A 16,341-nucleotide genomic window follows, 5' to 3' on the forward strand; every position below is an offset into this window, starting at 1 on the left:
GTTGTTTTGGGTGGCCAAAAATGACAGTATTTGAAAATGGGTCCCAGAGTGGGTAAATCTGAAAATGCTGGATTTGTGTCTCCATGTGGGCAAGCAATATGGAATATTTCTGAAAGGATTACGTCACAGCACTACCTGTCTAACCACAGCAGCTCATAGGTAATCCCAGTTACTGTTGGGACGGCAACCTGTAGCATCGACTAACAAGCTGTCATCATGGCAGACAAAACAATATTAAATGAATCCTTTTTCCACATTTCTGTACAGTGCATTCAATTTGGATTTATTGTGTGCATTTTTCTAAAACTGCCTTGAGTCTAAAGCACCTGACAAAACACCTCACATGGAACGTGTTACTATGTTAATAGGTACATTAAAGTTTATGTGGACTCACCATCTGTTTTCTTTTTTCCATTCTTTGAAAAATCCAAAGTTTTTAAAAAAATTTTCCGTGTGGTGATCCAGTCAGAAGAGGAGAGAAGTTAACTTTCTGAACTGGACACTTGTCGTGTGACTTTCTTTCAGTCACTGCAATGTTTTAGGTTTATTTTTCATGGCTGTGTTGTTTTCAAACCATTGAAAGTCCAGAGAAAGGTGCAAATTATCCAGTGGTCGTTTTTCTACTGAATTAGTTGATGCCGTCCATTTGAATGAGGAAGAAATGCACATGCATGCACACGCGCACACACACACACACACACACACACACACACACACACACACACACACACACACACACACACACACACACACACACACACACACGCACACGTGCATATGCACAAGACAAGACAGACCCAAACTGAAGTGTTGAAAATGAATCATTTAATATTTAGTTCATTTTAGCTGGTAGCTTCTCTCTCTGTCTCTGTTGTTTTCCAGCTGTAGAAAGTTCAGTGAATGATGGAAAATGCGTGTGCACTCACACAACATACAGCGCCACATACAGGCGTGACATATGTACTACAGCTGGTTTGGTCGATTTGAGCGTTTTAGTGTGGACGCAGATAAATCTTGAAACGTTGCCATGTTTACAGAACACTATTTGAAAACAAAGATCATTTTGTATCCGTGTGGACAATATCTCAGAGAGAGACAGCGAGTGAGGAACGCACTGTGTGCTGTTGCCAGATGTGGAGAGAGTTCTACCAGGTGTTGAATGACTCAAACAGTATTACATTTGACACATTTGTTTGTGCTACGTTCTCTGGTGGACATTATTCCAGTTGGTTAGTGGATCAGCAGAACACAGCTGCAAAGGAAGGTGATGTGGATCTGATTTATAGCCAGTGGATTGTCAGACTCTGAATGTTCATGGGCTCCAAGTCAGTTCACTTGACAACAAAATCTCAAGGTGTAATTATTTGTGTTTGCATTCGGTAAATATTTTTACAAACATCTATTTTGTTCAGAAATTTACTAAAGTGGACAGATCCAGCAATTTTTTTTTAGTTGTCTAACTACGCTTACATTTTAACAACTCCAGTGGAAGGATTTTGTATGAAAGCACCTGAAGCAAACACATCTTCCTTCTCTCTCTGTCTCCTTCAACATATTTGTGGGTTTGATGTTACATTGTATATATACTGCACAAACCCTCCTTGATGTGACAGCCACAGTTTTTCTGAAGAGCGGTTTTGAAGTTCAAAAATTGTTGCTCTCGGTGTTGCCATGTTGGCAGTGCTTATTCCATCTAAGTCCTGGCCAACCCCTGAATGGGTAAAGGTAGAGCATGGGCAAGACCCTGTATGCCCTGGCAGGGCGACTGAAATCCAAACACACCCCCATCTAAGAGTTAATGTAACAAGTGAAAGCTAACATGGTAGCCATGGTTTGGGTCTCTTAGTAAGTCCCTTCGGCTGCTCCCTTGTTTGCACTTGGGGTCGCCACAGCTGCATGTTGAATTGGCACAGGTTTTACGCCAGATGCCCTTCTTGACGCAACTCCACTTTACACGGAGAAATGTGGCAAGGGTGGGATTTGAACACGGAACCATCTGCACTGAAACCAAGCGCATTAACCACTTGGGTCTCTTATTAAAGCATATTTTTGCTGAGCGGGCAGTGGTTTTCATGATGGATGGCTTGAGTTCTGATATTAAATATTATTATTATACATCTGACTGAAATCCTTTGTTCTGATTGGCTGATTTGCATGTAATAATTGCAATGCTTTTCACAATAAATCATCCAAAGTTAACTGCCATAGCCACTGATTCAGCACCATTTTGGGCAACATTATGAGTGATTGCGGACCTATTTTGTCATAACGGGGCAACAATGTTTCACGCATGTGGAGGGGCGATGCGTCGCAGACAACTTCATGGCAGGCAGCAGAAGGTTTGCATCCGTGGATACTGATGGGATAAACGCTCATCCAAGAAAGACAGTGAGAGTACCGTGAAAAGTATCAAGAAAAGTTCTGCACTGTTCAAGGAGTTTTTAGCGAAGGACAACAGGAAAGGTTTGCATGGTGTTTCACCCGATGAGGTCGAGAAGCTTCCCACTGCCACACTCGACCATGAACTGGGACAGTTCTACACATCAGAGCGCTCCAAGTCTGAAAAACAGTACCATGAACTCACTATGGTACAAATAAAAAATGACTTAACAAATTTTTCACAGTTGTAAAGATAAATTTATTAACGGCGCAGATGTATAATAAAACAAATGGTGACTGGTTTATCGGGCAGCATAATAGAATGTTTGTTAATGGATGTTGTTAATGAATCATTGTTGCCCGCAGCTGCAGGCAACAATGATCCCGAGGGGTGACATTCCATTATGCTGCCCTCCAAACTAGTCACTATTTGTATATTATTGCCTCAGGAAGTGTTGTGTAACAGTGGAGCTAACATCACTGAGTTACTGATATCTGGTAACAGTGTTAATGATGCTAACATAACAAATTAAATAAGACAAAAATTTCATTTGACAGAAATACTGCAGCATAGACTTATTAGAGGTTCAGTTAGGACAATTGATTGATCATAAACATACTGGGGAGAGCTGACATTTGCCATTTGGTATGTTTATGTATTTTGGGTCAAGGATGAACAACGTGAAAACAGAAAGTTGATAGGACTAATATTTTTAGAGAAATTCGGGCTATTAGGTAACAACAGTGAATAATGGACGTTGATAATTAAATTCTGGACTCACACACCATTCCCACAGGGGGCGGTAAATCATCTATATATTAAAAGCGAAGTGGCCTCTGTGTAAGTGTATGCGTGCATATGTGTGCATGTGTGTTAGTGAAATTACGGATATTATGTAACAACAGTAGACATTAATAATTACATTCTGGACTCACACGCTATTCCAAATCATGATAGAAACTTTGCATAATTTAATACCACCTTTGAAAGATATCAGCTACCTATTTTATAAACATTACCCAGTCTAGAGCCTGTGGGTCCACATGGGCAACGTTTAACAAGTTTTTAATAACTTTGTGGCATAAAATATGTTAAACTAATGAGTTATAAAAAAAATACACCCTCCTTCCCTCATACAGTTGCCATGGAGAGAAAAAATACCTACATAGACCAAGTGCTAGGCTGTAAACATGCTTATTTTTCCTCTTAAGTTGGGCATTTCAACATCGACTCCTTTGTGAAGCAACTTGCATTTAGAGCCAGCCTCAATAGGCCATTCAAGGAACTACAAAATTTTCCACTTCCACGTCTGCTTCATTTAAGAGAACCACAGGTTGGGGCTTGGTTACATGTAGCATGAAATGTGCTTACCCTCGATCTGGCGCTCACCAAGGCCAACAGTGGTTGGTCTATATCTATATTCAGCAGGCAAAAGATGGGACAGTCCGCATGATCACTATTGCTAGAGTGCGCACGTTTCTGCTGTTTACAATGACTATCTATCATACATGAAATCAGTCACATGCTTGGGAAATAAAATCACTAACGACACTTCAGCTTGACTTAAGTAGAACAGATACCAGCACATGCCAGCGGAAAATGAGTCTGGAAATTCCCCTTGAAACTGAGACAACTGGCAATATTGGATTGGCCGGAATAAACTTCTTCTCTGTTTTCTTTCGGAAGCAAAAAAAAATCATATCTGAACAGAGAGGTGCAGAGTTTTTAAATGAAAACACCAGCAGTGACTATCACATTCAAATGCTGTCATTTGAACAGTTACGAATACAAACATTTTAGCTGCTGATCTCCGCCAACATCACATTATCACAAGCCTCCGTTTTGTCACGCAGTAGTTAAGGAGGTCAAAGGTCACAGCAGCCTGACAATCACCCAAACACTCCACATGACCTGCATGTAGTGGTTGTGTGTTTTACACTCAGCGGCTGTGATCGACCTGAGTGTTAGTAAACACAGGACAGAAAGCTCAGAGGTCTTTTCCTGTCAGTATCTTAACTCAAACATTAACTGTTCAATATGGGAGCGGTGATAACCAGCTGAATACACTAAACTATCCTCTTAATGGTGCAACCACTCTACGATCAGCACAAAGTTTAGGGTTATAGGCGTTGTTTTGCTGTTTTGCTTTCTGTAGTTGTAGCAGCAGTTTACTGAACTGGAATACTGACCCTACCATTGGTATTACACAGTAACACCCACAGCCATTATGGATTACAAACAAACATGGCTTACTGGTGTCACCATTGCCAGAAATATCACTGTTTTTTAACTCTGTTTTGTTGCATGTCTCAATTGGTTCTAGCTGATGCGGACAAAAGAATTATAGGTAATCAAACAAAGAGGTTGTTTGAGATGCTGACGTGCTGCTTTACTAACTCATGACAATCGAGCAAGCCGTTAGTGCCTTTGTTTGCAATACAGAAGGTTCCCATTTTAAGGCCATCCATGCTTCATTCTCCATGGAGTTGTGTCAGGAAGGGCATTGTTAGATTCTAGGTTAAAAGCCCAGGCATATACTCAGTGAATTTGTGTCATATGAGTGGTTGCATAGGGAAACTCAGACAAGTCGTACTATAAGTACGAGGTCTATTAGAAAAGTATCCGACCTTATTATTTTTTCAAAAACCATATGGATTTGAATCACGTGTGATTACATCAGACATGCTTGAACCCTCGTGGGCATGCAAGAGTTTTTTCACGCCTGTCGGTTACGTCATTCGCCTGTGGGCAGTCTTTGAGTGAGGAGTCGCCCACCCTCTCATCGATTTTTTCATTGTTTAGGAATGGCTCAGAGACTGCTGCTTTGTTTGATAAAATTTTTTTCAAAGCTGTAACGCACAACTGAGTGGACACCATTCGATAAATTCAGGTGGTTTTCGGTAAAAATTTTAACGGCTGATGAGAGATTTTGGTCTGGTAGTGTGTCTTTAAGGACGGCCCACGGCACCTGACGGCGATCTGCGCTTCGAGGCGGCAGCGTCTCGCCGTTTCAAGTTGAAAACTTCCACATTTCAGGCTCTGTTGACCCAGGAAGTCGTCAGAGAACAGAGAACTTTCAGAAGAAGTCGGCATGAGGAGTTTATTCGGACATTCCATTGTTAACGGACATTTTGTAATGAAAGAACGTGCGGGCAGAGTCGCATGTTGGGCCGGACCCGACCGCTGGGGGTCGCGACAGGAAAAACACCTCCGTTGGAAACCTTAACGGGCAAGTTGGAACATGCCCAAGCTGTTAAACAATTTCTCAGTTACTCACTTGTTGAAAGCCATCAAAAGCCGCCTGAATTTTACAAATGGTTTTCAACACGGAGGTGTTTTTCCTGTCACGGCGCACACAGATTCGCCGAGTCGTCACGGAAACGACTCGCGAATTTGCGCGCACGTCTTTCATTAAAAAATGTCCTTAAACAGTGGAATGTCCGCATAAAGTCCTCATGCCGGCCTCTTCTGAATCTTCTCTGTTCTCTCACGACGTCCTGGGTGAATTAAGCCTTAAATTAGGATGTTTTCAGGTCGAAACAGGCCGATGACGGCGCCTGGAAGCGCTGCAGGACGTCCCGCTCTGTGGGAAGTCCTTACACCGACAGAAACACCCCATAATCTCTCATCAGCCGTTAAACTTTTCACCGAAAACCAGCTTAATTTCTCGAATAGTATCCACTCGGATATTCCTCACAGGTCCAGAAAAAATTTTGATAAAGCAACGCGCGCCGTCTCGAGCAGCGTGTGAAACAAAGGAATTCAGCCGAGAGGGCGGGACCACATCTCACTCAAGGCCTGCCCACAGTGAAATGACGTCACCGACACGCGTGAAAAACCTCACGCATGCGCACGAGGGTTCAAGCATGATTGGTGGAATCACACGTCATTCAAATCCATATAGTTAAAAAAATAAATAAAAGGGTCGGTTTATTGTCTAATGGACCTCGTATTTCCTACATGACCGAACATCGCTGCAGCCATGTGGTGCACTCCTCTCACCATTGTTCAGTGCGTAGGTACCTCGGTGTTGAGGACTCCAGCCACTGGAAAAGGTGAAGGGGACGCTGACGTATCAGCTGACTGCAGTAGATGGATAGCTACACTCACAGAAATATTTAACCCAACTTTTAAGATTTATGTAATTTTATTACATGACAAATTCCCATTTACTTTTTAAAGATAATTTTAATACAAACCTACCAAATAAGCCTTACATGATGCATATTCATTACTGTAATAAATCCTATTCATTTGAAATGCATAATCCTCAGCTTTATTTAGTATTAATAAAATATAATTACTCTAAATCAATAATGACAGTATTTATTTAAAACACGTAAAGTATATTGTTTGAATTGCATAATAATTATGTTACCAATGCCATTTATCATGTATAGGTAACATAATTATTGTGCAATTTAAACAATATACTTTATGTATTTTAAATAAATACTATCATTATTATTGATTTAAAGTAATTATATTTCATTAATACTAAATATATAAAGCTGAGGATTATGCCTTTCAAATAAATAGGATTTATTACAGTAATGAATATGCATCATGTAAGGTTTATTTGGTAGGTTTTATTAAAATTATCTAAAAAAGTAAATGGGAATTTGTCATGTAATAAAATTACATACATCTTAAAAGTTAGGGTTAAATATTTCTGTGAGTGTACTTTCGGGAAGTGGGGATGGACTGATGGTCTCCCAGGATGGCTCTGAGTGACAGTCGTGAAATCACAGGATCGTTAAAAACAAACAAACAATTGTAATATAGTCTACCTTATGAAAAAATAAGTTTTGCAATAATGAAGCTGTATAATTGGGGATAAAAAATACAAAACATGCACTATGCACAATTTCTCCAATTACAACTACAGAAGCCTGTAACTTCTGCTGGGTTGTCTGGCTGTCTTGGTGGCTTTCCTCACTCTTCTCCTTCTTGCAAAGTCACTCAGTTTTTGAGAACCGTCTACTCCACACAGATTTACCATCGAGTGCCATACTTTTTGTATTTCTTCATAACTGATGTAAATAAATTCCAGGACATATTCAGTGACTCCAAAATGTTCATGTATCCATCCCCTGACTTTTCTGAAAAAAAAAAAAAAAAAAACCTGGGAATGAAACTGATTATTTACAGGTATTATACCCAAGCGCCCTATTACTTATGCAACCTATCATCTTGGCTTTTATATTTTTTAAATAATTTATGTCAAGTTGTAGGGATTTGCTTTCAGTTTGAGTTTAAGGAAGATAATCTTAGATTTTTTTTTTATATTGAGAGGCTGGATTAACTTTTTGTATTTGAAAAGGCATAAACAAATTCAAATGTGTGAAATTCCAAGGGGCCCACTACTTTAGTAGGGCACTGTAAGTCAAGAATCCTATGCTGTCTCTATAGTTCAAAGTGACATGTTATTGTAATATATTATTAAAACGAGTGAACTCCTGGAGAAAGTGAGTGATGATGAGGAGGGCTGAGGTAAAAGAATAAGCACTGATGAGGAAAAATAGTGAGCACTGTCGCCTCTTAGTGGTCAGAGAGCCTCATTGTTTGATTAGCCATATATATATATATATATATATATATATATATATATATATATATATATATATTTTACAGTAGATAAAATAAAAATGACAAACAGGGATGTTTGTTTGTTTACGTTTGAACAATCAAAATCCCATATTCTCAATTTTGGCTAAAACCTGCATTAAATTGTAGCTTGTGATTTTTTTTTCAGGTTTAATTTCAAACATAATAATGAATAAATATTTTTTTCTCATTGTATTATTGCTAAAATGCAACAAAGAATAAGACACCTTTGAAAAGTTTGTTTTTCCTTCTTTGTTCTTTGAGCAGCAAAAGAACAATTTCAGGATTGTTCTTCATGTAGATTGTAGAAATGCTTTCTGATTGTTATTACAGAATTTTATTACACACATCTCGATATTTTTATTTGATATTTGTAATATTAATAAACAAAAAGTACTTTTACAGGTAACTATAGACTTTGATAGTGATGGTGACACCATATCTGCATCATATTCATGTATGTGCTGTTTTTCATTCTGAGACTGTGCGTTGCAAAGGTCTTGGAGGTGAAGACGCAACACACCAAAAGGTCAAAGCTGCTGATCTTTCACCCTGCTGAACGCTGACCTTTGTGCATGCAGCTGTCAGGCAGTAATTGCACTGAATATGGATGAGAAATTAATAATGTGTCAGGTTTTCCAAGACTGTACAACAACTTGTACACCTGACACTAACTTGTAGGATGCTTAATTTGTTAAAATGCCAATATTGATCATAAAACACCCATCTTTTGTCAGCCAGAATATGCTTGATTTGTACATGCAAACAGAAGGCACTTTGAGATACTATCTTAGGATAAAAAAATGTTTTTGAAATAGACTTATATTGACAGTGATTCAGCCATGGTGTAGTGTCAGTATGTTAAGTGTTTATAATACGTAATAGCTCGTTGTGGCCGCTGACTAAGGTGGTGAGGATGAGCAGATGGGTCACACCTATTAACACCACTCTGTGACAATGAATTCTGGAGAGAGTGAAAGACAGAGGGACTGAAGGGCATGACCTTGGAAATTTTAACGAGAGGAAGGAAGAAAGTAAAAGAATGGGTTCTCTTCATACTTCTGTTTGTGTGACTCTAACGTACTTTAAGTTGTGAAGTCATATCATCAGCAAGATCACTTTCTGATGTAATATGTGGGAATGAAAACCTGCACTCTCTTGGCCCTTTCTGGAATAAGTTTAAGACCACTACTTTGTACCAGTCATAATATTTACTTGTGTAATGATTCCACAGAGGAGGAGGAAGCGGTGGTGTTGTAAAATGTTAATGGGCCCACCCACCGCTACTTTCTTGCGCAGTGTGGGTGAACACTGGGTTCCTACTTTGATTGGTTTTGTTCATACATACTGTTGGAATTTGTGCACGAATGAGGGTTTGAAAACTTTGTAGTACTTACAGATGTTTGTGGCAGTGAAAAATCCGAACTCGGAATATCATCATTCAAAGACCAATTAGTCATTTTGTAGCAATCTGGAGTTCTTTATTTAAGCAGTAATTGGGAATTTATTTTAATCAGTGTCATATTTTCAAAGAGAAAACCCAGAGTCAACAACTTATCCCATGAGTCTAGCCATTAGCATGACATCATTAGTTTTGAATGTTAAAGAAAAGTCTTTTATTGTTCTTGTTTTAATGTTGAGTCAGCGCAGTAGTGAAGATCATTTTTTCAATAATATTGCCAGAAAACCCAAGATTGGCTCAGATTTTGTGGCATTCATTAAGCATGGATGACTGCCATGTTCTTTATCAGTTGAGAAAATGTATTGAAAACTTCAGGTACTGAATACAGAGTTATTGAGCACTCTTCACCAGGCTGCAGCAGATTCCAGACCTCTCCTTTGGTGGAGTGCATATCCTCTTTTAAGGCTTCCTGTCTTCACACTCAGAGACGTGCTTCAGCTCGGACAAAGACAGCTTATCTGTGAAGTTCTGAGAAAAACAACTTAGCTCATCACATCCTGTCCTTGTAACCGTCTATTTTTGTATTACTGATATGGATTCCATTCCATTTAAAAGGGACCTCTTGCAATTTTTTTTTGTATAATAGTGTCATTCTAAGTGTTAAATAAAAGTAATTTTTACAGTTATTTTCAAAATTTGCATTTTCTATTAATTATTTCACTAAACAAATTTGTTAAAAATAAATCGCCGCTAGAGGCATGCTGCATTCAAACCTGAAGTTTGACGGAAGCATTTGGGGTGATATGTTTACAATACAACAGCAAGCCACAAGCTCTGCACCTCTTTCATGTCTTACATGAATGTCAAACAGAGTAATTTAACATTTTTTAGATTTTATTTTATTTTTGTTTTGGTGGATAATAGGATTTATTTTCATCGCGGGAAGAGTCAACTGATAGCCGTGATAAATGCTGACACAACGTTAATGAATGAGGCACTGTGACTCTTAAGTTAATTTTCTTGTTGTGGAACGACAAGGCATTCTCTGATTCAGGCTGAAAACACAGAGGGACTTCTTTTAAAACGCTACATTTCTTCAGCCCCTGACAAGGAACTATTTTCAGACATCGTCCAAAATCAGGACGCTTCTGTGGATAGGTTTTCATCAGGCTGTGATGATGAAGCTGACAGGTTAGATAAGACTTTATATTTGAATTTATATCTTGTTTCCGCGTCTCACGTTGGCTGTGGCTCACCCCGTGTTTACACACTTACTGAAGTCAAATAATGTTGGAACTGCAGTGTCTGTCAAAAAGTTTTTTGGTTTCAAACCCATTCTCAGCGAGACAAGTGAGGAATTGTGGGTTGCCGTCACGTTAGCGGCTGCATCTATAAGTGAGTGAGTCAGACTCTATTTTTAGACAAGCATATAAACAACCTGCCCAGACACTGAGACTGTTTGTGACAGTCGTGCTGATCGCAGCTGAACTTTGTGAGACTTTTGTCAGTCCGTCTTATCAAAATTCTTCCTCTCTTGTACATAGAATTCAATTTGGATACATTAAGGTGGGAGCTTGGTCCACATGCGCATACGCAGTGGTGGGCACAGTTCAGATAATCCGCTAATTACCGAAGTTAATGTTTTCATTAACGGATTAGCTTTTCAGATAACTTCGAAACCCATCATTGGACCAATTATCTTCCGACAGATTTTGGTCCGATAATTTTTAGATCACTAACATGATTTTGCAGGTGTTGTGAATATACTTGCACACTTAAAAACATTTGTTAAGTCCGATATAAAACATTGTAGAGCTTATCTGTTAAATGTTTTGCAGCAGATAAACAGCTTTATTCTCTGTAAACAGAGGAGAGCTAGTTTCATAAGAAACTGTTGTATCCTCTGCAGTCAGAGGAGAACTGGTCATAAGATAATTGCTCTTGACACCATACTAACCCACCGGCAATGTCACCCAAGTCATACAGAGGTATAAAGTTTTAAGTTATTTTTAAAATTTTAACCAAACTAATTTTGGACATGTTATTTAAATTAACGTTACTTCTGAAATTTTATAAAGTGAAAATATCAGCTATATGTTTTAGTTTTCAAGTATTGTACTAATTTTGAAGGTTTTAATGTGGACATGCTTCGGCAGTGCTAGTGCATTATGGGTAAAAGTTCAGGACAGGAGAAATGCATTTGAGACACTCTGATCAGGCTCCACAGGGACAACAACATTAAGATCTTTGTATATTGTGGCTAAAACTCTCGTGAATATATTCTCTGGGTTTATAGACATTGTTATTGTGTTTGTTTTATGTAAAAATGCCAGAAGAAGCTCAGGTTGCTTCTCTATTATTTTCAGTTGGAACCAATGTGAGTTGCAGTTGCTTCCTGTTTGTTCTTTAACTTTGTGCTTATTGTCCTTTACAATACTGTTTGTTGTCTTTGTTCCAGAGTAATATATCTAAGATGTCTGAAATTCGGTTTGCGTTTATGCAATTCCACGCAGATTAAATGTAGCAGATGCGGATTATTTGGAATATTTGTTTTGGCAAGTTTCCACGGTCTTGACTGCCATCTACTGGCCAGTAGTGTACATGGCAGTATTCTCTCCTGGGCGCCAGATGCTCGCAGTGTTCTATGCATTTTGACCCTGGTTATATCAGATGGTTGTCTAATCACAACTTGACTTTTGGCTTTTGCAAATGGCTTTTTTTTTTTACATATGAATAAAATAGCATATTTTACAAAAGCACTTTAACATGTTGGTTTTTACATAGAATAAATGAGTTAATCAATCAGTGTTAGCGGAGGCCCATTGTTACAAAACTTCAGAATTAGTGCATTATTTAAAATTAAAAGATATGTGTTATATTTTAACTTTGCACAAATGACAGAATTGACGTTAATGGAGTTATTCTATCCAGATTGATTTGATTTTAAATCAAAACGATAAGTCAAAACTGCTTTATTTTCCAAGACCTCTGCCTCACGGCAGCATTGCTGTATCATGTTAAGAAATAATGGCTTTCTTTTTTTGTGTATGCAGAGTTGAGCTTAGTTCCTCTCAACTGCTTTACTGCTACAAAATATGTAGTAACAGGAGCTTCCAGCAGTGGGTAGAGTGCACAAAGACAAAAATGTTGACTCATTGTTTGGGTCTGTGGTGGCCTTTGATGCTACTAGAAGTGAATCTGGTGTTAAAACTCCAAATCAGCTTGTTAGTAGTTGCAACTGTACCGGAGACAATACTGAAAGTTATTGGTTAGCTGTAGCGTCAGATAAATTTTTGGGTGGTTTATTGGTTTAGCTTTATAAAGGATAACTTTGCAGTTAGCTGATTAGCCGTTATCAAAGCTAACTTTTTGGTTAGCTGTGCCCACCACTGCGCGTACGTCTTAGTTTTTATTTTAGCGATTTATTAATGATCAAAAACAAAACAAAAAAAAACTCATAAGAAGGGTGGGAAATGCATGTTTGTATTATGTTTTATCAGAAAAAAATAATAATTATATTTAGGCTATCCCTTCTTTAAGGGCATGACCACTGACTCGCTGCAGGTTTTTGTGCAGACAGTCCAGCTTTTGTAAGGTTGCATGACAATTGTTCCATAACAGAACTAACATACCTGTGACAAATTTCAGAAAATTAGATTCGAGATGAACTAGAAAATAGAAATAGAGATGCTAACTGAAGAGAAGCTAGCTAGCAAAAGAGAACTGTGGTGCACTGTACTTTTTGGGCTATCAGAAATCCAACCTCAGGGATTGCTTTGGAGGCCTCAAAGAAATCCTGTTCCCATTTTGAAATGGCAGAGAATGTTCTGAAAAGGATTCCTGGGGGGGGGGCACACTGTGCTTAAAAATACAGTTTGTTGGACATTGGTTTGGATGGTGTCTTTGCTTACATTCCTGATGGGACCATTCCACATGGTCCCATCAGAGTATGACACACAAATCATCCTTAGTGCTTGTTTTCTGTGTGAGTGCACATATTTGTAGCCACAGCACATTACCATGGATGAAGGTGTGACAGCGGTGAGATGTACAGTAGGAATGACAAAGTCATTCAAAGTGGAGGTGGGATTACATCAAGGATCAGCTCTGAGTCCCTTCTTGTTCATGATGGTGATGGACAGGTTGACTGACAAGATCAGACAGGAGTCTTCATGGACTATGTTGTTTGCCAATGAGATTGTGATTTGTAGTGATAGCAGAGAGCAGATTGAGTCTAGCCTGGAGATGTGGAGATATGCTTTAGAGAGAAGGGGAATGAAAGTCAATAGGCGCAAGACTGAGTACATGTGTGTGAATGAGAGGGAGCCCAGTGGAATAGTGTGGCTACAAGGAGTCAAAGTGGTGAAAGTAGATGAGTTTAAGTACTTGGGGTCAACTATCCAAAAAAGTAGAGTGCAGGCAGGGTGGAGTGGGTGGAAAAAGCTGGCAGAAGTGATTTGTGACTGAACAATATCTGCAAGAGTGAAGGGGAAAGTCGACAAGACAGTAGTGAAACCAACTATGTTGTACGGCTTAGAGACGGTGGCATTAACAAAAAGACAGGAGGCAGAGCTGGAGGTGGCAGAGCTGAAAATGCTGAAATCTTTTTTGGGAGTGATGAAAATGGACAGAATTAGGAATGAACATATCAGAGGGACAGTCAAGATAGAACGGTTTGGAGACAAAGTGAGAGAGGCGAGACTGAGGTGATTTGGACATGTGCAGAGGAGGGACCCATCAGGCAGGAGGAGAAGAGGGAGGCCAAAGAGGAGGTTTATGGATGTGGTGAGGGAGGACATGCAGGTGGTGGTGCGACAGAGGAAGATACAGGGGACAGGGTGAGATGAAAACAATTGATCTGCTGTGGTGACCCCTAATGGGAACAGCCGAAAAAACAAGAAAAATTAAGTTTGATGTGCACATATGGACTATCCTCCACCTCAGTGAATATTTTACAGAGCACTGATGCATTAAAATGGTGTGTCCAGTGTATTCCAAAGGCTCATGTATGCTCAGCATTGAATACAAATATGGATACAGAGGGAGCCTTCTGTCCTCACTCTGTGTATATTACATGTATATTTGTGTCAGTTTTCTGAAAGCTTCCAGATATGGATGAAACAAGGCAGTTCCAGCGGAAATCACAGGGCCAGTGTAACCCAAGTTCAAGAAGGGCCACGGGATTTGTTTATATAATCATGTCATCAAGTATTTAATGGCTGCACAGACTGCCTCCTTCTATACCGTTGCTGACACTTTAGATTCTTTTTTGGTGCAAATGTGATTGGCACTTTTTGGACAGTCAGAATGTTTGACATTGCCAGAAACTTTAAAGCCACTCTGCAGTGCCCTCTGATGGATGTTTTGAATAACATCCATGTCAATGTAAAGGACATATGGAAGTATGTGGGCAGTGATGGTTACACCATTTGAAAAGTGCTTGTTGCATGTTTAACAGTCATTTCATATAGTCTTTATTCAAAAAGCCATATTCGTAACCTGATGTAACACTTCCCACTTTTCTGTGGTTACTGGATCGACATTTTAAAACCTTTGCCTTTCGCTGTTGTTTGTTTGAATCCTGTCATACAAAGTTTCCAGTAGTTGCGGGTGAAACTGTACATTTGGCTCTCCACCCTCCGGCACTGTACTCCCTGCTCCTCTGTCATGACATCATTTGTTCTCAGTGCGGTTGGGGTTTAGCTGGAACACTGCTACTATATTAAACTACACCAAATTATTTTTGCCCTTCTTTGATCTTTCCTCATTAGAGCTGCTTGCCACAGTGCCACTGGGCAACGAGACTCGCCAGCCACCACTTTATAAATCTCGACCATGTGTAAAATAAAAAGCACATGCAGCATGTGGATAAGAATGGCAGTAAAAGTTGGGTGTGAAAGTTGAGTAGATTATACTTGCACAGATTGTGTCAGTCCCATGGTGTTTATTTTGTGGCGATGGATGGAGCACACACTGTTGGAAGATTGTCAGAAGGGTGTGAAAATTCACAGTTAAATTATGAGGACTGAGTCACCTTTTTATTGAGAAAAGAAGTGATTGTGAAATTCAGATTTTTACAGTTGTGTCTAACTGCACTCTGCTGAAAAGATTATGTGTTAAGTGCATGTCATTTAGCCTTTTATTTAGACGTTTTATTAAGATTAAAAATGTGCACATCAGCATTGCACTCAGGTTAAAGCTGAGTACTGCATTTTCCAGACAACAAGCCACATTGGAGTAGTTGTTGCATCTGTCCAAAAATGCATCATGAAGATGAAAATGTCTCATTTATTTTTGAAACATACAGTAGCTTCAAAAATAACAAGAAGCAAAATAAAATTAATTGCCATATTATTATTTATTTATCTCGCAAACACAGCATTAGTGATCAGAAGTTAACAAGCCAATTAATGCTATTGTCGAGGATATAAGTCTCAAAATCTGCAAAATGAACTACTGCTTTGGTTTTCTCTATGTAGCTACATGTACAATTTCTCAAGAATCCTCATTTAATAATAGTAATAACAATAACAAACTATTTTTTCTTGAAAAATATTGAATTGTTATTTTTGTCACTGCTTGCCATATTTCAGAATTTTCTCACTGTTAGCCCAGTATTATTTCGAATGCATCAAATATTAGTCCTTTATCAGTAAAGACACAAGCATGCTTCCTGTTAACTATATGAATGTGGCGACACGTGTGACACCTCATGTATCTTACATTAAACTGTTCTGTCTGCACAGCCTCCAAAATGAATGCAAAATGGACAACAGTAAAATTTCCATGTCAATCACAGGGCCAGTATCACCATGAAACCATCAAATAATGAGAGAAGTACAAAGAAGTATAATAAAACAATAAAAAAATAATGGAAAACCAAAAGGTCAGAGAACCTAGACAGGCCCCTGTCTCAGACCTCCTCCATATGAGCCAGTCACATGCGGATTGG

At 38.9% G+C, this 16,341-nt stretch overlaps 1 protein-coding gene and 1 long non-coding RNA gene across 2 annotated transcripts in view; both read left to right on the forward strand.

Moving 5' to 3' along the window:
- Positions 1 to 16,341, forward strand: part of bmper (BMP binding endothelial regulator) — a 135,878-nt gene that overhangs the window by 42,133 nt on the left and 77,404 nt on the right. The gene's annotated exons all lie outside the window — the stretch shown is intronic.
- LOC117514118 lies at positions 3,358 to 12,142 on the forward strand. The gene is made up of 4 exons (XR_004561810.1): positions 3,358 to 3,432; positions 4,754 to 4,761; positions 8,413 to 8,417; positions 12,132 to 12,142. It is a non-coding gene; the product is annotated as an uncharacterized LOC117514118 (long non-coding RNA).

Source organism: Thalassophryne amazonica, chromosome 7, assembly GCF_902500255.1.
Source record: "Thalassophryne amazonica chromosome 7, fThaAma1.1, whole genome shotgun sequence".
Taxonomy (NCBI): Eukaryota; Metazoa; Chordata; class Actinopteri; order Batrachoidiformes; family Batrachoididae; genus Thalassophryne; species Thalassophryne amazonica.